This window comes from Heterocephalus glaber, unplaced genomic scaffold (assembly GCF_053883595.1).
Source record: "Heterocephalus glaber isolate CG9 unplaced genomic scaffold, H.glaber_assembly_v1.0 deba00000331, whole genome shotgun sequence".
NCBI lineage: Eukaryota > Metazoa > Chordata > Mammalia > Rodentia > Bathyergidae > Heterocephalus > Heterocephalus glaber.
In genome coordinates, this window is record NW_028258142.1 from 26,015,199 (window position 1) to 26,038,657 (window position 23,459).

At 38.3% G+C, this 23,459-nt stretch overlaps 1 long non-coding RNA gene across 3 annotated transcripts in view; it reads right to left on the reverse strand.

Annotated features, from left to right (window-relative positions):
- The window catches only part of LOC110344645 (uncharacterized), a 39,305-nt gene that overhangs the window by 9,381 nt on the left and 6,465 nt on the right, over window positions 1-23,459 (reverse strand). Inside the window, exons 2-3 of one of the 3 annotated variants that reach the window (XR_015443383.1) lie at window positions 19,672-21,447; window positions 2,106-18,051 (exon numbers count right to left, since the gene is read on the reverse strand). This is a non-coding gene — a long non-coding RNA (uncharacterized LOC110344645). Of the gene's footprint in view, window positions 1-2,105; window positions 21,448-23,459 lie in introns of those variants that run through there. The other 2 variants (XR_015443384.1, XR_015443382.1) reach the window with 2 other exon arrangements.

Here is a 23,459-nt window from a genome sequence, read left to right on the forward strand (position 1 = left end):
ACCTTTAAAAATAATGAAGTCAATATAAATACAATAATAATATCTCCAAGATGTGTATCATTTTGTAAAAATTATCTCAGCACTTAGAATAGTATATTCCCATTTAAGTTAAAAAGACAATGAAAGTGTATATACAAACACACGTACCTACACATCTGGTGGTAGTAAATGCATCAAAAATGTATGATGAGATACACAAAATCTGCTAATAGCAATTGCATCTAAAGAGGTTGAAATGGGAAAATTATTTTTCATTGTATTTCTTTTTTATCACTTAAATTTTTATTACATACATTTCTTGCTCTTCTCCTTTGAGTGAAAAAGAAAACTTAACTGATGATTTCATTGCCCAATCCTTTATTTTATGGCTGAGAAAGTGAAAAATAGAAACCAGTGAAGTGATTAAACCTTGTTCACATAGTTTATTTAAGATCATAATTTATATTTTCTGGAGCCGATTTCAATTCTGTATACTACCTGACACTTGTAGCAGTGTTGTGACTAAAATAACAACAAGAATTATCATCATAATACATAATTTAGTCTTTCATTGGGATGCTTAGAGTTTCAATAATTCCAAATGGGACAAGTTGCAACTCAATCAAGCATGAGTTCTGGTGACACTTATGGCATGTTAGATGAAATCAAATGAAAATGTGTGTTCACATTCTCCACTGTTGTCACCCAGAACCTAACACACATTTCCATGTGCTAATGCGCTCATGGTTTTTACCTTCAATAGACTCTTAAAATCAGTTGATCACTCTCTTAAAAACATTCCAATGGGGGGGGGGGAGAGAAACTCAAAGAAAGAAAACACATTTCACAATGTGGTTTTGGAATGCTTTCCTTTGAAGTTTACTCTTACACTTCAACAAAATCTGAGCCATTGCAAATTCTAACATGGATCTTGCTCAAGTGTCATGCTCTGATCAACATCTTAATACATGCATTTCACACATATACCACAGATAAACCAATATGATTTTTAAAAATTGTTTACTTTCCAGGCTTCTGTGAGCTTTTTGCAAAACTTAGCCTGATGATAGACAATGTAGTGGAGAAAAGATAGTGGGAAGGAAGAAAGGAAGGAAAGAAAGAAGGGAGGGAGGAAGAAAGAAAACAAAATGATGATGGTTTTGTTTAAATTCTGGTTCTGCCACTTTCTAATTAAACAATCTTGGACATGTTGTTCTCTAGCTATCCAATTTTTATCTTTAAAGTTAGAATAATGATGTGGGCTTCTCAGGATTCTGAAAAGAATTGAATGAGATAATGTATCAGGTGTCCAAAATAAGCTGTGTCAAAAGTAGATACAAAGTAAATGTTAATTTCTTTGCTCCACCTTCCCTAGAATAAAACAAGTTTACAGGAATGTTTAAGAATGCCTAAAGAGAAATTTTATATATTGAATCACGATTTGAAAAAAATAGCCTGCAATGGAAATGAGTTCAAATTATGAATGCGGTTATTCTGCGAATTAAAATTAAATATACATAGGGCGGGGGATTTAGCTCAGTGGTTTCACCGCCTGCTGCGCAAGCACAAGAACCCAAGTTCGATCCCCAGTACCAAAAAACATTAAATATACTTCATCTTGATGAAGTAATTTCTATCAACAGTAAGGAAAAATTACATGCCTGCATTCTCATGTGTTTCTTGTCCTTATCTTTGCTTCTTTATTTGCAATTATCAAATACAAATGTGCAAAAGTGATTTGGAGTTTTATAGTTAAAATGAAGGAGAGGTAATTGTAGAAATAGTATGTGAAAATGTTTTGATAATGAGACTGAGACATAAGTATTGTCTTAAATATTTGAATAATTTGAGACTAAAACTGAAGTATCTCTGGTTATCAGATGTATGTTGTGGACACTACAGCTAATATTCTAGTATTATTTCCTAATATGAAACAGCTAATATTTGATTTTGTATATAGTGTACACAAGGTGAACACTCTCTAAAGCTATATATTATATATAGGTACATATAATTATTTATTTATTTATTTATTTATTTTATTTTTTTTGTACCAGGGATCGAACTCGGGTCCTTGTGCTTGCAAGGCAAGCAATGGAACCACTGAGCTAAATCCCTGGCCCCTATAATTATTTATTTTTAAATTATGTGTCACCTTATGATCAGTGAACTGAAGAGTGTGTGTATATATATATATATGCCCTTGTGTTTCTGACTCAAAAAATAAGGATCTTATAATTATTCTGTTCTCTACTTATGTATATACAAAGCACTGTATTAAAGCTACCACGGGGGTGGGGAATCAAGCAATGTTTATTTGTTGAGAGATAATACTCTAGTGAGAAAGAAGCACATATGCCTGAAAAAAGGGCATATATAAAAGTAAGAAGGGGGGTACTAAGTGTAAATTGAAAATAAAGATGAATATAGGGGTATATGCCTATAATCCAAGTTGGAAAATTGAGGCAGGGAGATCCACATGAGTTCCAGGCCAGCCTGGGTCACATAGTGAGTTCAAGCCCAGTCTGAATTACATAGTGAGATCCTGTCTCAAAAAAAATTTTTTTATTGTTTTTTGTTGTTGTTGTTGTTCTTGTTTGAGATAGCATCTTGCTGTGTAGTGCAGGCTGGCAATGAGCTCACTAGGTAGCCCAGGCTGGCCTCTCACAGCAATACTCTTGCCTCTGCCTACTGAGTACTGGGATTACTGGCATGTTCCACCACATCTGGGTGGTCTTTAATATATGAAATTAGTGACATAATGTGTCACATCGAATGATGGTAATGGTGTCACAATGTAGCTATGATACAGATGTGCTGATTTTAAATCCTGTCACAGTAGAGTGGTTAGCATTAGACTCCTGTTCTGGAGTTGAGTCAGTAGACACAAGGGAAAAATTATTTCAAGATAATAACAAAGGCAATAATTTCTTCAACATTCTACTAGGCACAAAGTCAGTGAAAATTCACTGCCAGTATTTGTCATAAGGTACTAAAACAAATCACACTTATCATGAATACGTGATGTAAATAATACTTGTTCAAAAAGAGCTATGATAAAGGTATAGACAATAGTGCCATGAGAAGTATCAAAACACACTTTCAGAGTTCAGAGAAAGAGGACGCTCTTTAAGAAATGAGTTCCAGGGGCCAGGGATTTAGCGCAGTGGGTGCTGCGCCTGCCTCGCAAGCTCAAGGTCCTGGGTTTGATCCCCGGTACTAGGTTCCTATGATTTTAATGCATAGGGAAGAGAAAATATAGTAGAAAAGGTGAGAAAGGAAGGAATGTAAGGGAAGTAACAGTAGAGAAAATGATAGCTGAAAGTAAAAGAGAATAACATAAAGTTGCTATAACACCAACATGTATTAGAAAGTTGTTATGTGCTATGCTTTAAATATTTCAAAAGTACTACTAGGTGAAGGCATTGAAGATTTTATATTTTTTAAAAATCATAGTTGGAAGAGTTTTAGGATGATTGTACTGGCAATAGAGTGATGACTCAATCAGGAGGATGGAATCCAGAGGAAGGAGGATTAAGTGAAAGACACAGTTATTCAGAAGACGGCAGAGCAAGGCCACGGCAGTGGGAAGATAACTGGTGTGGGACTGTCGTGATAGGACTTGGGAGGGAAGGCAAACAACCTGGATGGGAAGTAAGGGAAAAAAGAGAAATCAAAGATGACACAAGGATTTTAACTTCCAGTCATGAGGGAGCAACAAGGTCCAGATTTATCTCGCTACCATCAACAACCAAAAACTGAACAAAATTATGAAACAACTGTCTTCAGATGTCAGACAACTGGCAGCACAAGACTGTAATCTCTGGGGGGAAAAGAGAGAGAAAAATAAGGTGAATCTTTCCATTTTACTGGCATTCTTCCTGGAAGTAATTTGCAAACCTCTAGCTCAGGAAAGGAAAACTCAAACAGAGCTTCATAGCACTGCTAAATTGAAGACACAGAGCTCACAGTTCAGACTGGCAGATGTAGCTAAAAATTGCAAAAGAGAATATGAGAGAAAGAGCTCCAGAAATTTGAAAAAGAGTCTTCTTAAATCTTTGGCTGAATACCAATTTGTGTGCAATCTGTGTACAAACTACACAAGAACAACCTTGGGGGTGAGGGGACATTGTCATGAAATGTTAGATTTTTAGAAAATATTCTCAGAACTCATATAAGGGAAAGATATCACTTTGGTTTTCACTGGTTAGATTGCAACTGGATGACTGAATTTATATTTTAGTAGAGACCAAAAAAATGAGTCTAAATTATTCTTAAAATATAGACTAATATTGGCCTATCCTTAAAAATATATTGTCTTGTGGGAAAATGTGCAGTGTTCTTTAAAGAAATACAACAAAACCCAGCACTCAAATATATAAATTCACAACATGTATGCCTCACCAAATCAAATATCAGTTTATGTGAAGAAATTAGAAGACATACCCACACCAAAAGAAAAACTAGCCAATAGAAACTAACCCCAAAATTTAAAATATTATTGAACTAACACAGACACTAAAACACCTATTATAAATATGCATAATGTCCTCATGGATTTAAAGAAATACACACAAGAGACTAAAAGATATAAGACTAAATGGAATTTCAAGAGATTGAAAAGTGCAAAATAAAAAATAAAAAATTCATTGGGTGAGATGGACAGACTATTAAACACTGCAAAAAATTGACAATATAACAACATAAGCTTTCCTAAAGGAAGCACCAAGGGAGAAAAAGAAAGAGAAAACTTCAAAGACCTGAGGGGAAAAATATCAAACTGTGTAACATATGTGTATCACCAGAAGACAAGTAGAATGAAGGGTCATTAAAGAAAATCTCAAAATGGACATAAGAAATTACTTTGAATGAAAAAATTAAAATATAACATCTAATATTTATAAGAAACAGCTAGAGCACTGTTTAGAAATTTATTGATTTAAATTCCTATACCAAGGTTATAAGAAAAGTCTCAAATCAATGATCTGTTTCCACCTGCAGAAAATAAAAAATAAGAGCAAGCTAAACATTAAGTAAGCCAAAAGAAAATAGTAAAGCTCAGAGTAGAAACTACTAAAATAGAAGGTAGACTAGCAGAAGAAAAAAAATCAATGAAGCCAAAGGCTTGTAATTGAAAAGATGGATCAAAATGATGCACTACTAACCAGACTGATCAGGAAAAAAGAGCAAAGAACCAATTACCAATATCAAAAATGGAAAATGAGTCATTACTGCAGATCTTTTGAACCCAAAAAAGGTAATAAAGAGATATATTAATAACTTTGTGCCAATAAATTTGAAAATTTAGATGAAATAGAAATAGACAAATTTCTTTAAAGACACGTTACTGGAGCTCCCTTACAAAAAAAATAGGATAAGTGAAGATTCTATATTAAGAAATTTAATTCATAATTTAAAGTATTCAAAACCAAAACTCCATCTCATATTGAATTAGGATGGAGTGCCTTAAAGCATTTAAAAAATAAAGCATTTATCAATCCACATAAACACTTCTGGCAAATAGAAGAGGAGGGAATACTTCCCAACTCTTTTTATGAGACTATATCACCCTAGAACAAACTAAAGTACAGATACTACAAAAAGGAAAGTAAAGGAAAAACCTTGTGATAATAGGTAAAAGCAATATTAACAAGATATTATCAGGGGCAACCCACTTTCTGCTCCCCCTTCTGTCTCTCTTAGGCAGAAGCTTTCTTTCTCCCAATAAACTTTTCCTACTCTTAACCTCCATTCTTCCTAGAATTCATTCTTTGATTTTAGAGAATACGAACTCATGTCTTGGGTATCTATTAGGTTTGGGAGTTATGTCTCTTCCCCTACATCACTTTGGAGGTCTTCCACTGAGATTATTGGTCGGAGGTAAGAGTCTGCTTTTGTTCCACAGGTTCTAACTTTGGTCTTTTTGCTTTATAGATTGTAACTTTTGTTTCATAGGCTATGGACATTTGTTTCATAGATTCTGGTTTTTAGTTCATAAATTCTGGCCTTTGTTTTGGCTTTTGTTTCAAAAGTGTCTTAATTTTAGTTGTGATTTAAATGTTTGTAAATTTCTTGTTTTTCTTATGCATTGTCTTTTGTTAAAATTACATTTTATTCTTGTTTTCTAAGTGCTGCATTTGGACTTAGTTGCTTAAAAATGTTGTAAAATGGGTCTCTTATGAAATCGTATCAGATAAAGACAGTTCAGGCTTTTATCTGTCCCTTATAGAATGCCAAACAGTGGTTACTCTGCCAGCTAGTAACTGCCTTTAGGGCAGCTGCCACTCTCAAAGCAGAGGACAGGTTTCTCCAGTTGTCCTCTGGTGAATCCCCCTTCCCATTGACACCAATGGTGGGTGGAACATTGACCAGAGAGCCAATTGGGTTCCTTTCGGAGACAGATCTCTGATTGCATGGAACTAGCAGAAACTGAGGTGACAACTGAGGGGTCATGGCCAGGGCTACTCTCTGGTGGATACCCAAAGGTCCCTCAGAAGAAACTAGCTCCCAACAGCCCATCTGGGTAATCAGCAGAAAATTTCCACATCTTGTCCCTATCTGGACTCCTCAGTGAGGTGAAAGGAGAACTCTGTCAGTGATCATCAGATATCTTCTGCCTCAGAGTGATCTGAAATGATGCTGTCAGAGCCCTTTCTTAAGTCTCCCTTAAGAGTTGAGCTACAGATTTGGACTGCTCTCTCTACTAGTAAAACAGACCTCTAGACAAATGTAGAAAACAAATCTTTGATAGAGTAAAAACTATCCAAACATTCTCTTCCCCTAGGCATGGTCTTCATCATTTATGTATGTAGGGGAGAAAAATACCTTTGCTGATAAGTTGTGAAGATCTCAGAACCTTGACTGTGGACTTATAGAGTGCTATATGGTGATTTTTGGATGTTTAACCAGCTTGAGCTTTATTTGGATTTTTCCTCTCTGCTAGCAAGTTAAAAACTCCCCTTAAACTTTTCTCCAACTCACTGGGAGTTCATTTGAGAATGACTGGTGGTCAGACCACTCCTCCTTCCAGAAAGTCAGACTAAGGCAACTTGCAAGGACTGTTTTGTTTTACAGTAGGGAAAATAGCAATCAGTAACTCGCATTTGTGTTTGTACTTGTTAACTACAATATAGGACTATCTTAGCAAGCTTTTCTCTTCATTCTTGTGTACATAGAAAGTCAGTCGATAAGAGTGCCTTTACTATGTAGATTGTGGCTGCTAGAAAGACACAAGAGTTTCAAATACTTAGTGAATTTTAAATGGCCCTTAAAGAAGTAGCCTTGTCTTGCTAATAAAAGTTGCCTAAATGACTGGATAGACCACAGAAATTTCTCAGAGCTTTCTCTGCCTTAGGGCCCAGGGCAGAATCTCTGACTTACCATCTCTGGAAGTGATCTCCTTTGCAGGAAAAGTGCCCTAATTTGACTGTTGACCTATTCCCTTCACTCTTTCAAGGAACTAGAAAGCAGTGGTTTAAATCTCTTGGTTTGCTAGCAATACTTCCTTCTCTAAACATGATTGTTATGGCCGAAGTCAATGGTAACTTGCACTTAAGAGTACCTACTGGGGTAAGGATATGAGTTACCTGGGGAAGATAAGATCACAGGCTGGTAAAGGGTAGATAGTCCAGTCTGGTTTTATTTTCTGGTTTTTTTCTCCAGATGGTAGCTACCTACCCTGGAGTGGTATAAACCTTGGGGGACACCCTACAGGGCACAAGAATCAACCAGAGACTTATGGGATGCCATATTTCTTTCTCTTGTTTCAGTTTAGGAGCTCCATATCTGAATCTCTTACTCCTTTGGAATATATTAAGGAACAATTTAATATTTCTCTACACCCGTGTGTGGTGTGTCTACATCCAAAAGCCAAATACACAGAGGAAAGTACTATGATGCTATTTCACAATTAGAATTATGCTATAAGAGAGAAAAAAAGGTCAAATGATCTTATGTTGAGATTTTCTTTGTATTAAGAAGCAATTCTTGCTTGTGTTCAAATATAAATGTGGGACATAGAAAAATGAGAGACACCTCACCCTTTAAACATTCAGAACCTCTAAGCTTGAGGCTATTCCTCGCCTTAACCACCATTTACTGAGGGTGGAGTTTCTAGGCCAGCTGTAATTAATCTCTCTATGAGGCTATATCCATCCTTAGCTAAGTTGTTCAGATGCCTCAACGACAACATCCCTTGTAGGAAGTAAATGGCAAATATGGGACTACCTGTGTTCATGTGTCTTTTTCTCTCAGTAATCTTAGACAGATCAAATGAGACTTAAAAGTTTTCAGATGACCCTGATATGTACACTGAGGTCTTTAGAGGACTTACTCAGACCTATGGACTAGATTAGAAAGATATAATGTTGCTCTTAAATCACACATTGATTTCTAATGAGAGAAAAGTAGTATTACAAGCTGCTACTATGTATAGAGACAAATATCTTAATTCTGGAAGCTCAAAAGTCAGGCAGCCAAGGGAATAACTGGTTCCTACTGGAACACAAGCAGTTTCTATACAAGAATCCCACTGACCTGCCAATCAGAGAGGAGATTAAATAGAAGACATTTTCAGGTATGTATTTTTTTTTTTTTTTAGTATCCGGGATCAAACTTGGGTCCTTGCGTTTGCAAGGCAGGCGACAGAACCACTGAGCTAAATCCCCAGCCCAGGCATGTATTCTTGAAGGTCTAAGAAACATGACAACTAAGTACTTCAATTATTTTAAATTGTCAACTATTTATCAGGAAAAATAGGACATCTCTACATCCTGATTTGATAAAAGGAAATACTATAGTTTTTCCCAAGTCACAGTCTTGCAATATGTAGATGGTATGCTGTTATGTCCCCCCTCAGAAGAGCTTTCTAGCCAAGACATCTGCTCTGCTGAATTTTCTAACAGACAGAGGTTGTAATGTTTCTAGATCCAAGGCACAGCTTTGCAGCCTTGAGGTAAAATATTTAGGCCTTATTATATCTAAGGGAACCCAAAGACTGGGGGAAGAAAGAATTAAACCATTTCTTTCCTTTCCACATCCCAAGACTCTAAAAGAGCCAAAGGGATTCCTAAATATCATAGGCTTTTGTCACCTTTAGATAGCAGGATATAGTGAGCTTGTGTGACCCCCTCGATCAGGTTATTAAAAAACCTCCAAAAGACAGGTACCCATATTTTAACCTGGGAACCTGGTTCCAAGACCACATTCCAGAAGCTCAAACAAGCACTTCGAAGTGCCTGCCTACAGGACACCATCTCAGTTTGTATGTTAATAAAAGGTGGCTTTGGGAGTGTTTCTACAACATCAGGGAGCTGCTCAACAGCCTGTAGAGTATTTCAATCATAAATTAGATATTATAGATTCAGAGTAATTCATTAAAAAGGGTAAACCCTAAACAATATAATTAGAACACTTTCATTCTCTTTCAAGAGGCAAAAAGCAGCCATTTGGGTTCTTTGTTTATTGGTTTGATTTTTCTGCTTGGCAAACCAGTGAGATTCAATCATAGCTTTTGTCTCTGGAAACATGTTTTGCTAAGGATCACAGATCTACCCTGGAAAAGCTCCTGGATCTTAACTGTCCTTCTACACCTGAGATCGTTAAGTTTTAGTTGTTGTGCCATATTCTTCTGTTCCTTCTCCTCTGCCCTGCTCCTGAGAAATAACGCAGTTTGATTCAAGGCACTTCCCTCCTCTGTGGCTGCTGGATTTCAAGACAAAGCTTCCAGAATGGTGAGTTTCCCCTCCCTGGAATCCTTCCAGAGTAAAGCTGACCTTCATTTATCACTGTGCCATATAGAAAACTGGTCTAAGTTTAATCCTGAAACTCTCATGAAATAAATGTAAAAGTTTTAGTTCAGATTTATCTGTCTTTCAGCCCTCAGGCAAAATTAGAGAATGGTAAGAACAGCCAACCTGGCTCTGGCCACTTCCTTGCACCTCTAGTCAGCTGCCACTGGCACTGGATGAGATGGGCACAGAACAAGAGGGATAGACAGGGATACCTTCTTTCCTTTTGTTTCTTTTCAAAATGGGAAAAACTGTCCTAGGTAGACATCTGCAGCACAGCAGGTTGGAGCCTTGGCAGGCCTTCTTTCCTCACTGCTTGGAATTCATACTTAGCTCCAAAGAGTGTCACCTAGTCTCTTCTACATGCAGATCTGGCCTAAGTGGACCCCACTGGAGATAGTTAAAATTACCTTTAATGGTCTGTTCCTTTAGAGGGAACAATTACATGTGGCTATCAAACAACTATGGTTATCAAAGCAACAATGAGAAGCCTGTATAGCTGGGTATTCCAGTCAGATAAACTCTGAACTTAGGGCCCATCTTAAAACCATTTTTGCTTTCACAGATGTAGAAGATTTTTATTCCTTTTGATTCTTATTACAAGAGATCTCTGTTAATTGACCTACAAAGTTCTGACTAGTCTTTTTATAGTTATAAATCTAAAAATTATAAAAGTTATTATAATTCAACTTGGCCAAATACATCTGGGTGCACTCTGGCTTATAAACAAGTTGTCTTACGTGTGTGTCTGTCTGTTCAATTTGTTACAACACATACAGCTGTTTTGAGTTTTTTTCTTTTGGCATTTTGGATTTTTAAAGATTTTTGCCTGTAATTCAAGTTGGCCTATAAATGTCACTAAAGACATGCTTCCCCCAGGTTGCCAGATCATCCAAATAATGTCAACTGCTTTTCAAAAATAACGTGTTAATTGTTATGATCTGGCTCTCATAAGTCATCTAAAAATTTGTTATGATAATTAAATAAAGAATCTTGGGCTTAGGAAAACTACAGGACAGGACTCTCCTTGGAAAATAAAGGAGTGGTTGCCTGGAAAAAAATTTATTCCAGCCTTTGTTCACAAAGGAGACCCCAATAATTTCCATAGCCTCATGGGAAATACATCGCTAAACATATCATTGTGATAGGTATACATGGGCTAAGTTTTCTGTGGGAAAACAATAAGATTTTATTTTTAAATGCTCTTGGTACAAAACAAAGTTGAATGACAAGGGGTTCCATGTAACTGATATTCATTGTTATTTCATGGTGTACTAAATATCATCCATGCCTTCTGGGTGTACAGATCTTCTAAGATATTGTTTATGGTAATGATCTTTTTTGACTCAGGTATGTGCCATTCTCTTACATTCCAGCTACTTGTGATAAGAGGTACATGTCAAGCCAGCATGAGGAAACCAGTTAAATAATAGTTCTCTTAAAAACTTATGTGATTGGGCTGGGAATTTAGCTCAGTGGTTTTGCCTCCTGCTGTGCAAGCACAAGGACCTGAGTTCGATCCCCGGTACCAAAAAAAACAAACTTATGTGATGTACGTTATATGTGTCACCACACTTAAGGATGCTTAGTCACCAAACAGTTGAAACAATGTCACACTAAAATTAAAGGCTAGACATTATGAACTCCTAAGATACATTTATAGGCCAATATGTATGTTCTCTTTAGATGGCATCCTACTAAAGGATAACAAATAAGAGTTTTATTTATGTCATTTAATGTCTTGTGATCAGATGAAGGTGTCTGACTGAAAGACTATTCTGTACTAAGATAGACATGTGCTACAAAGACAATGTCATCATGATTGTCATACTAAAATACTATGTGTGGCTCTTGATCTTAGGCTTCTCTATAATATATAACTGTTGTCTGTTAACATTCTACAGGGATTCAACTACTAAAACAACTATGGTTGGTAAGAAATAACAGCCCTCTAACTGTGCTTTATACTTCAAAAGTGCTTGATGTCTTAACTATTGTAATAGTTAAGCTCGCTGCTCCTACTGAAATACTTATGTTACTGATCTTCTCTTCTGGGTGTTCAACAATTAAGTTTGGAGCCCAAAACTAGAAAGGTAACTGGGCTATGAGGACAGCCAATATTTTGGCCCTGGTCCCTCAAGGTCAACAAAGATCCAGGACACAAAGGAACATTTCCTACAGGATTCTACATCTTTGGTAAGTCACTCAACCTCCTGAGCAGGGAGATTGCTGGGCACCACAGGACAAATGTACCAAGTGCCAAAGGATGGTCACCAAGAGGGAAAAATCTCCCATACTTTCACTGAAAGAAACATTGGCAAGCAAGGCCATGACCCATACTGACGGCTGACACTGACAGAGGAGCTGAGAGGTTCTATGCATGGTTCCAAAGTAATGTCTGAGGAGACTTAACTGACCTTGATAGATAATAAGAGGTTCGTAATGATTGACAGATCTCACTTTAACTTGGTCTTAAACACCCAGCAGAAAAGAATAACCAAAAGAGGTATAAAATAATGCCATAGTAATAAACCTAGGTATAAAAAGGGGCTCCAGTCACTGACCCCTTCTGGCAGTTTCTAGCTACACCAGTACCTGATCACAGTTATAGATCATTAGGAAAAAACTATGGTAAAATCTATAAGAGCTCAGCTAGAGTTTTAAATGTCTTCAATGAGATTTGTTCTTCAAATTGTTTCTTATCTTCTTGCAGCTAAAACTAGAGAAACTTATGACAAAATATCAGACTTATACATACATAACCTTCATCAATGAAAGAATCTAACAGCAGGTTAAAATCACTATTTCAATTTCTCAGTGTGACTTTCTCCCCAACCTGCCCTCTCATTCTAGTGTACTCATGCTTAGATTATACATGCTCTAATTTCTTAAAAGGTTTGTTTATTCTTGCCTAGAGGCTGCCAAACTCCAAGCAGTCATACAAATGGAACCAATGACAAATGTGCTAGGCTTCATTTACCAGGATCCACCAGACTGACCTTATAAACAGCTTATAACTGCCAAACTATACAATAGGACTTCTATGTTGGGATTCTGAAGTCCCCTGGACCTTCTCCTTATCCTCTTTGTGGGAGGCTATTACTAGTTCCTCCCAGTGGAAATCCTTGTTGGCTATATTCACAGCAATCCTGCTGACCTTATAATTTGGTCCATGTATTAACTGTTTCTTTGGCTTTGTCTCCTCCAGACTCAAAGCTATATATGGCTACCAAGATGACAATGCCAGGCACCTATCAAGGGCCTTCAGAAAGACTCTCTGTAGAGTAACTAACTGCTGATCACAACTGTGACTCTCTTCAGCTGGAAGTAGCCAGAATGGTCTTCACCCTTTGTTCCCTCACAGCAGTGAGGGGACACTTCTTCAGAGGGGGGAATATTGCAGATAGGTAAGTTAATTAGATATCTTGTGTGCAGTTAGATGGGACCAGCCCTCCAGGAGCCAACACAACAAGGAGCTAACATGGAGGTCAGTCAAGGACCCAACATGGAGGACAATCAAGACACATTCATTGAAGGTCAGAGTTGTAAAAGGAGAGAAACTACACACCCTTGTGATTCCCCTGGGGATAAATAGCAGTGATTGATATTCTAAATAGGTATCAATCGCCTGGGTGGGGGGTCAAGGTTTTAACTCAGCCTCTCCAGGAAATATCCCTGACCCACCCTTACTGAAAATCCTTGTATGCTTGCTGTGTGACTTGCTCCCCCATTTGACCCCCCATTTAATCACTATTACCTGGGTGACTGTACTTGTAATCTTATTGGTTGGTCATGGTTTTGTCCCACCTCATGCCCACCTTGTAAATTTCCATTGGGTCTTATAGTTTTGTCCCACTTTGTACCCGCCTCACCACATGGCTTTGCTGTATAAAACAACTTTGAAACGTGGGGTGAATGGGCAACCCACTTTCCAGTCCCCCTTCTGTCTCTCTTAGGCAGAAGTTTTCTTTCTCCCAATAAATTTTTCCTACTCTAAAAAAAAAGATATTAGCAAATACAATAAAAAATACATGATATTGCTTCATTATCAAGTATAGTTTATCTCAAGGAGGCAAGGTTACTTTAACATTCAAAAATAAATAATGTACCTTACTAATAAAAGTGAAAACATGATATTATCAAAAGATTAGCAAAGTATTTGATAAGATTTAACTGAAATTTATTATAAAAGCCTTCAAGGATATGAATAAGAAAAAACATCCAAAGTCTAATAAAAGATATTCACAGGAAAAAAAACCTATTGTTATCATCATAATAAAATTAATAAAGAAATACTGGATAATTTCCCTTTAAAATTTGGGGCAAAATGAGGTTGTCACCACTTCTATTCAACATAACTTAGCAGTAGAGGTCTTATACAAAGCAATAAGGCTAGGAGAAAGAGAAAAAAAATTATCTAAATTTCCACCTGAAGAAAAGAAAAGATATATAGATTGGGGAGTATAAGTAAAACTTCTTTATTTACATATTCTGGGTGTGTAAAAAATCTTAAAGAATTTAGAAGGGCAAGGTACATGCATACCATTTAGACCTTCTTATTTGACTTTCAAGAGTGTTTCAGGAACTGGTCTGAGTAAAAAAAAATGCAATGCAGCAAGCTAAAAAGCAAGTGAATGGAGACACAGAAGTAAGAAATGATCACTCTTTGTGGACATTAAGTGCTAAAATCAGGAATGGAAATGCCTGTGAATGGAGGAATAAAAAGATGGAGAAAAGATGTGTTACAGTCAGTGGATTTTTAACATGGACTAAGAGTGTTTTAAGGCAAAGAGAGCTGTTTAAATTTCAAGGAAGGCAATAACTGATGAAATAAGATCCCAGAGAAACTGTTGAGTAGAAATAAACCCTGTGAACAAATGAATGAATGCACTTCCAAAATTTGCAAGATCTTTACCAGGCTTTTATGGACAATTCAGAGAAGTGGACCACATTTCTGAATATTACATAATTGTAATCAATGATAGAACCAATGAAGCTCATCAGAGAAGATGGCTCCCTCCAAAATGCGTTGACTTTGCTTGTCACTCGGTTCTTCTAATGGAGTGACAGTAGTCAGCCTCCTAAAAGCACATTAAAAACTTGAAGGTACACACTTTTGTGACTCTGAACAGGTAGATCCGTAGTCCTGTTGTGCTGTGCAGGAGTCTATGCACACTGAATAACGGGGCTCCAGGAAGATCCAGGATGAGTGAGTAAAGGTTTTCCACTGAACAAAGGGGGGATTCAGAAAGAGGAGAGAGAAAAAGTACCCTAGACCCATTCTCAAGCTTCTCAGCTTTGGGAACTTGTGTGAAGGGGCAGCTAAAGGTCTGGAAACCCCTAAAACATTCTCTGCACCCCCAGGCAAGTGTCCCATACCTCCCTGGGGAACCTTTTGTTGGCCCCAGGAGAAGATGTCAAAGTGTGACCAAATTAATTCCGGTGTTGCCTGGAGAAAGGAAAGAAAGTCAACACTTGGACAAATTCTGATTTACATTGTTCTACTTTCCTTGGACATGGTTTCTTTTTCAAGGCTCCTAATACCAAACAGCCAAAGACATATGAAACAGTTGAGAATGTGAAACTGGATCTTTTGTATATTCAAAGGTTGAGTCTACACAATAGCAGAGTGTCGGATGTTTTGTCGCCACATTGCCAAACATCTGGATTGAATGAAGAATCAGCTAAATGGACCTGATGTTCATCTTGTTCCCTGCTTCAGGGTGCTTTTTACTCCTTCTGGCTGTGAAATGCCCTTTGATATCAGTAGCAGGTCTGAGCACAACATCAACTGTCTGCACTCAGGAGAAGAAAGCAAGCCCTGTTCATTCTTTCCAAGAACAGTCTTCCTTTCCATTCTTTTTCCTAAACCCTCTCAGGGGCTTCAAGGTTCAAGCCAGGTCACTGCCCCAATCCATCAGCAAAGGGCAAATCAGGTGCACCCCTCGTCCGCCACCACACTACTACGTTCCAGGTCTGAGTACTGGACACTCTCCCTGTCAAAGCAGCCACGCCCCTGCTCCCTGGCAACCTCTGCACCCTTCTAGTCTCTAGGGAAGAGAAAGGGAAGCAGCCCCAGCCTATCTCTGAGCCACACGTTACACAAAGCAACATAATGAGCTGCATTTTGTTGAGGGCTCTCCAGGTCCCCCAAATCTTTCTCAAATGTGATTGTTTATAAAATGTTTGATAAAAATAAATGATGCTTTCAATTTAAACAAAATTTCACACTGTTACTGGTTTTAATAACAGTTTTGACAGATGAGATTTTCATCATCTGTTTTTTCTTTGTGAAGGCTTCTTCAATAAACTAAAAATGCTTTAAACTAACAGATGTGACTATAAAGTAAGGCTTGAGTGTGAGACATCAGGAACGAAGGCTTGTCAAATGCTTCAACCTAGAAATTTATTCCTAGTGCAAGCATCTTATGGGGATCAGGAAAGTCACCAACCTAATGACTGCTGACCAATGTGTGAAGATGGTTTCAGCATTGAAGCCTTTCATCCAGTCAGGGAATCTCTCTGTGCCTGCTCCTCCCATTCACCCCCTGGATCTCACAGGTTTGATGACTCCAGCTATGAAATACCTACTAGGATGTCATCCCAAATGTGTTGGCTCTGATGCTGATGTTTGACAAACTGATGATTCACAATTATTTTTTCCATCAGCTCAAAAAATTTGAATTTTTGATGATACTCTGTTTACGATAAAGAAATTAATTTTTTGTCAACTTTAAAAAAATAGATATCAAGGGGCCAGGGATTTAGCTCATGGTTTTGTCACCTGCTGTGCAAGTGCAAGGACCTGAGTTCAATCTCTGGTACCAAAAAAAAAAATAGATATAAAGCTATTCTTGGTGGTGCATGCGTGTAATCCCTGCACTCAGGAAGCTGAGGCAGGAGGATCACAGTGAGTTTGAAGCCAATTTGAACTACATAGTAAGTGCAAGGCTAGCCTGAAATATGTAGCAAGACCCTCTCTCAAAATATATATTTGAAATTAAGTACACTGATTGTGAAATACCTTACTTACCTCCAAAATAAAGCAGTTTAGTAGGTTTTCTCCATTTTGTTTTTGTTGTGATGTCTTTTTCTTGTTTTAAACAGTTCTTCTTGAATGCTGCACAACATTGTGGGGCATAATGGAACATTACTGCACCAACAAGAGTAACTCTAAAGCTTAGATAAATCAAAGAGTGTTAGGTAAGGAAAACATTTTCCTCAAACCTTGTCATGTTATAAATGAAATATCTTTTCATACCAAAAAGCATATGTTGAAATGTATTAACATGACTCAGTGATCAAAAAAGAAGCTGAGAAACACTGAATTGCATTTTTGTATCTCCTACTAAAATAGACAGATAGATGATAGATTGATAGATAGATAGATAGATAGATAGAAAGAAAGAAAGAAAGAAAGAAAGAAAGAAAGAAAGAAAGAATGCCATTAAGTAGTTATTTAATTCCCAATTTTATACTTTTCCTTGAAATGGGCGCATAGCATTTGATTTACTCATCATGCGTTACTGGATGAGTAATATGTTCTTTCCAATCTCATTAGTTTTCCCTTGTGACTCTGTTTGCAGGCCCTAGAGTCCCCAGCACTGGGCCAGCTCTGATAAGAGGGAGAAATCATTCCTCCCATCTGAAGAGTATCCAAGGAAGCTTCTCTGCCAAAAGAGGTATTCCCAAGAATGGGGACACTGCCAGGTTGTGGCAGAGCCAGGGAGCAGAGGCAGCCTTAGGCAGACTATGGCCTGAGGCATGCTGAGAGACCTCAAAGCCAGACACTTCATGAAGCAGGAAAGAGATGCCATGAGGAAGGATGAGAAAGCTTGATCCTAAAGAATGGCCCTAAAGGAGAGTGATCAGGTAGTCAACGTCCAGCATCCAAACAGTCATGGCAAGATAAGGCTTGAGTGGACAATAATTGGAGCAAAGCAACATTGAGACTGAGGCCAACTCAGAGCACAGGGTCTAGCTGTGTTTTCTGGAGAAAACACAAGATCTCAGTTCTTGAGAGAAAGCCTTGGAAGAGCCAAGCAGCTTCCAGCCTGGGGCTCTGGATGGAGTAACCAGGCCGAGTAGGCTAAGAGCTGAAGCAGACTGGAAATCAATGATTTGGGCTGAAATCTGTCAGCACAAGGTTAGGCCAGGCAGAAACACAGTAAGTTGGGCTTCAGTGCTGGTTACTGATTAGCGAATATGCACTTCCATGTCTGGTCATCTTTGCATTTTCAGCTTCCATCTAGTGTCCCACACAATGGGAGTTTCATGTGTAACTCTAAGGGAGTGACAAAATGAAGCAGAGGAAAAAATTAGTGAATGAATAAATATGAAGCTACCTGAAAGTATGGGAGCACGGAGTTCTACCTGGTAATTTGAACATACTCTTAAAGAACAATTCTGCCTTCAGATTATGGAGATTATCTGATGATGTCAATGACATGTTTTTCTAAATATGAATACAGAAAGCTTAAGCTATAACCCTGTGCCTTTATCTTTTATAGATTCTCAGATTATTTCTTAATTGTCAACACTTTGTGAGATATGTCTTATGGTCAGAAATGGAACTATAAAGAAGATAAATGTGGTGTTAACTATAGGTATTAAAGGACATGTTGTTGTTGTTGTTGTTGTTATTGTTTTATTCCAACATATCAGAAAGTAAGCATCAGTCTGCTCGTCTCTTTTTGTCCAGGCTCTGAAAGAACATAGATCTACCCTTCAGTCTTTCCATCCTCAATCACCTCTCAGCTCTGTACAAATGTTCATTCCTTCTTCTATCATCTTTAACTCTCTTTTCTCTTTCTATATATATTTTCACCTTTAGGTGCTCATCAATCAGCTATTACCTCATTTATTGATTCAACAAACAGTTAAGTTCTGTGCTAAAGACTATCCAGCTGTTGAGTATGAGAGAGAGAGACAGATAAATCATCTTTGCCCTCACAGGTACAGTACATGGAGAAGACCCATTCATAAAAATATACACCTCAGGGCAGTGTATTTCACCACTTTCTCTGCCCCATGGATGACTTTACTCTCACTCTACCTAAACTTTGTCTATGTCACCATGTTGAGCCCTATCACCTGGGGTCATTGTTAGTCAATGGGTCCTTGGGAAGGTCTTGGGAATACACAAACTAAGCTCCAGAGTGACATATGGAGGGCTGTCCAAGGTGGCCCTCACCAGGTCGCAATGGAAGGACACCTGGACACTAAATGGCTTCCATTATCCCACAGGCATGGAGCCTGGGCATAGGGAGACCTATTCTTTTTCCCTCCCTGCTTTTCCTCTCTTTTGAGGTACCTTCTTCCTCTCCTCTTACCCTTCCCTTGGGAATCTATAATTGGATCTCTAAACCAGATTAGTCTCTGAAAGTGGGAAAACTTGCTCAACAAGTATGCATCTAAATCTTTCTGACTTACACTAAGACCAATAGATTTTCAAAAACTTTTAGCCTTTGTTTTGGATGATTCGCTGTCTAGCTGTCTAGTTTTAGGGCAGAGGAGAGGGGAAGTTCCAAAGAGCAAGGAGACATCCCCAGGGTACAAGTGAAGAAATGCAATTACACTGGGAACAGAAAAACAACCTATTATTATAGTAAATATATTCACATATTCAAATAAAATCCTTCTACTTTTTAAATGTAAACAATTTAACTTATTGCATTAAATGAGACAAGCAGCAAAGGGATGGAGGTTGATCCAGTTTTCTAGGACACAGAGCCTGATGATACCAAGGGTTCTATTTTTATGTGCTGCCATTCTTTTACTTCCGTGTTTCATGCATGGCCAACACTTTCTCCTTACCTATTCTTTTCTTAATCTTTCCAACCTTGCTTCCATTTTCACTGCAGAACTGAAACTATGCTCTTAAAGGTCACCAACTGCTTCCTACCTGGCAAATCCAGAGAACACTTTCTTCACTTTCGTTCCTGTCTCTGAAGCCTCCAGCCTTTGTCACAGGGTTATCAGTGCCACACTGGCTTAGTCACTAACCAAGAAGAACTTGAACAGCAAAGCTGTGATAACTTGGCTGTGAAAACAATAAACATATGCTTAGAAAGATTCTTTAAATGTTTTTTCATATTACATTCTTCCCCTACCTTATGATATTTCATCCTGGTGGGGCCAGAAGGGTGGAGAAATCATTTTACCTCTCCAATGATCATCCATATGTTGGCTTTTGGCCCCTGTGACCAAATATCTGAGAAAATCAACTTTCAACGGTAAAGGTGAATTTTGGCTCATGGGTTCAGAAAGTTTTGTCCATGGTTACATGGTTCCATTGCTTTTAGGCCTGTGGTGAAGGACAACATCATAAAGGACTAGAGCTGCTTACCCCTATGATAGCTGGGAAGCAGGGAGAGAGGAAGGAAGAGTCAGAAAGAAAAGGCCTGAGGACAAGATATGGTCCTATCTACCATGACCATTCCCTCCAACAGCCCCTTCAACTATGAATTTACCAATCGATAAATTCATTGATGAGGTTAGCACCTTCAGGATCCAATCACCTTCCAAAAGTCCCATCTCTGAACCTGTGAGCCTTTGGGGGATTTTTTTATTCACACTATAACAATCAAGGTCCGCAGAAAATTCCTAAAGACTGAAAACCTGAATTCTAATCTCAGTTCCATCAATTTCTTTTCCAGGCAACCTGGAAAATTCACCCAGTGGCTTCATGCTGAAGACCAAGGGGAACACTGGTGAGCAGTGGCAAATGAAGCACACAGATTATAAACAGATGCAAGACTAACCATGTTGATGCCTGAATGTACTCTGCATGGAGTCATCTGGGCTTGGAGGAACCTACACAGCTATTTCCAAGGGGAAGGCCGTACCAAGCCAGGATAAGCCAACATGCAGTGTATCTGAGGGGCCTTAGGAATTGCTGGAATGACCTTTCTCTGGGTCGAACTACTATACCCAGGGCAAGTGCTGGGAAAGAGAGTAGAGAGAGAGGCAGCTACAAAATGGTGGCTTCAGTAGAGAAAGTCTCTGCTTAGACTTCCGCCAATTTTCCCATCCACTACTTCCTGCAAGGGAGGCTGTTGGTCACTGAATGAAAGGGTGCTTCTTTGGGAAGTTGCCAGGGCTCACAAACCTCTCCACACAGTATGTGAGCATCAGCTTTCAATCCTTTGGGGAGCTTGCTTCCACCACTGCAGAAATAAAAACATGCCCAAATTTTAGCAGCACTTTTTTCCTTAAACAGACCTCTTTTCTGTCCACTTGAGAAAGAATCTCCTTTTTAATTAAACGGAGGAGACTCACTTGAAGTTCTCATTACAATTAATTTTACTAGTTAACACAGCATACAATGAAATAACTTTCTGCAGCACTTACATACTGACCGATGATGATCATCTCTTTTTCTCTTTTGCATTCCACTACATTTAAATTGCTGGGTTTTGTTTGGATTTTTCTTTTGTTCTACTGCTATCTTCTTTGTCTTGGTTCCTTGAACCCTAGCTGTGAATGTTTCACAAAGCTAGCTCAGTGGTAAGCTTTTCACTCTGTACTCACCACCGGAGTCCCATCAGTCTCATGACAAGTACTGTGACCTCCACATTGGCGGCCTCTCTGGTGCCTGCTGCCCACAGGTACTCCATTTTTATAGTCCAAGACCTTCCAAAGGCTTTGGCTTGATTTGAGTCCAGGCTTCCCTTCAGTTCTTTATAAAGAGAAAGGAAAATGAAGTGAATATCTCTGGATCATCTAACTTGCACCAGAGTCTGTGCTGACATTTATTTACATCATTATCTCTGTTTATCAAGTTACAGAACTGAGGCACAGAACACAGACATTACCAAAGCCCACCCTAGCTAACAACATGTAAACAACTGGTGTGATCAAGCTATTTAGTGAGATTTTTCTGACTCTCGGGCCAGTGAGTTTTTATTTTTATTTTTTTACCTACTTCTTCCCTTGAAAGTAGGGCTTACAATTATTCTTTCACTTCACTCAAGATAAAGGTACCCTATTTTGCATTAAATTTAGGTTTCACATTCTTTGGATTATTTTTGTAAGGGGAGGTCTTACTGTGTAGTTCAGGCTAGCCTTGAACTCATTATGGAGCCCAGGATGGCTTCAAATTACCAGCAATACTCCTGCTCAGCCTCCCCAGGGCTAGGATTACAGGCTTGTATCACCAGGTCCAGCTATCCTTGAAGTATTAAATGGCTCCGAGAAACTCACTAATTTATGTCCAGGACTAGTTTGTTGAATATAATGACTATATCTTAAGAATTTACCTAGTACTGATAGTTGTTGCCAGTCTTAACTGCCAAAAACAATCAACATATTCCCAGCCTTAAGGAGATTACTATCCTTTTTCCTGATTCCAATCTCTTCAACACATGGTCACACAAAGCCATCAGAGGCTCCCTAATATCAGTCATTTTGAACTCAACCTTCTCTGCAAAGCACTTACTCCAGGGCTCGGTCGTTCTTCTCCACCCCAAACTCAGACTCAAACTGCCATACTGTTGAGTTGTTCTCATTGTCTTGTATGTGTTAATTTTATCTCCTCGATGACATTATAATCTACTTAAGTTCAGGGATCACTGCTTGCAATCTTCCTTTTGGTCACACACAAGACAAGAGATTACTTCTTTGGCTTTGAACCCTTCTTTGGCAAAGAGCCCTTTCATCTCATGATAATTTAAAGGACTTTCAAAGACTTGATTGATTTCAAGGATTAAATCCAAGACCAGAGAATTTTCCTCTTAGTTAAAAATTCTTAGCTTTGTTCCTTAATACAACAATAATCACTGAGATTTGCAATAAAAATTGAACTTTAAAAAGGATGCTTAAATAGAAGGAGATAGAGGAGGAAAGGGAGGAAAGAAAGCATTGCTGGTCCTATGACAGCTGAGGTTTAGTTTTCATTCCTTTAAATTATAAATTATCATTTTGGTTTTTCTTTCACCAAATTGCATCAATAATTTTGTCAATTAGACCAAAAGTGTATTCTCACTATCTTGCCATTTCAGAGAGCTGTATGACCAAATCTTTACAGCTTTTCACTTAAGTTTCTGAGTATGAAAGAAAGGACATGTCTTACTTCAGGCAAAGCTGCTACCCCTGACCCATGGTCTACTCCTCACTGGTGGTCTACCACTGAACAGAAGACCAAGCTGAAAAGAGCCAGAGCTAGACCTTCATCTGTCCACCAAGGTGAGAGGGCCAACGCCGAAAGCTGAACTAAGAAGTTCAACTTGTTCTGAAGAATACAGTATCTGATGGGGAGGGCAATGGATCTGGCACTGGCAGGGAGGGGGCATATGGTATCTATTTTCTTTCTTTTTATTTTTTATTTTTATTTATTTATTTATTTATTTATTTATTTATTTATTTATTTTTTGCAGAACCGGGGATCAAACTCAGGACCTTGCGCTTGCCAGGCAGGAGCTGCGCCACTGAGCTACATCCCCGGCCCTGCTATCTACTTTCTAATACATGCTATATTTGCTTTCCCCTTGCTGGGACACAGAATTACCTGACACTCACAATTTAAAGGAGGAGAGATTTTATTTGGCTCACTGTTTCAGGGGATTCAGTACATGGTCAGCTGGTTCCGAGGCAGGAACATCATAGCAAAAAGGAGAGGTGGAGCAAAGCTACTTATTTCATAGTGGTCAGGAAGCACAGCAAGGGAGCAGCAGTCAGAGGAAGGGAAACCAA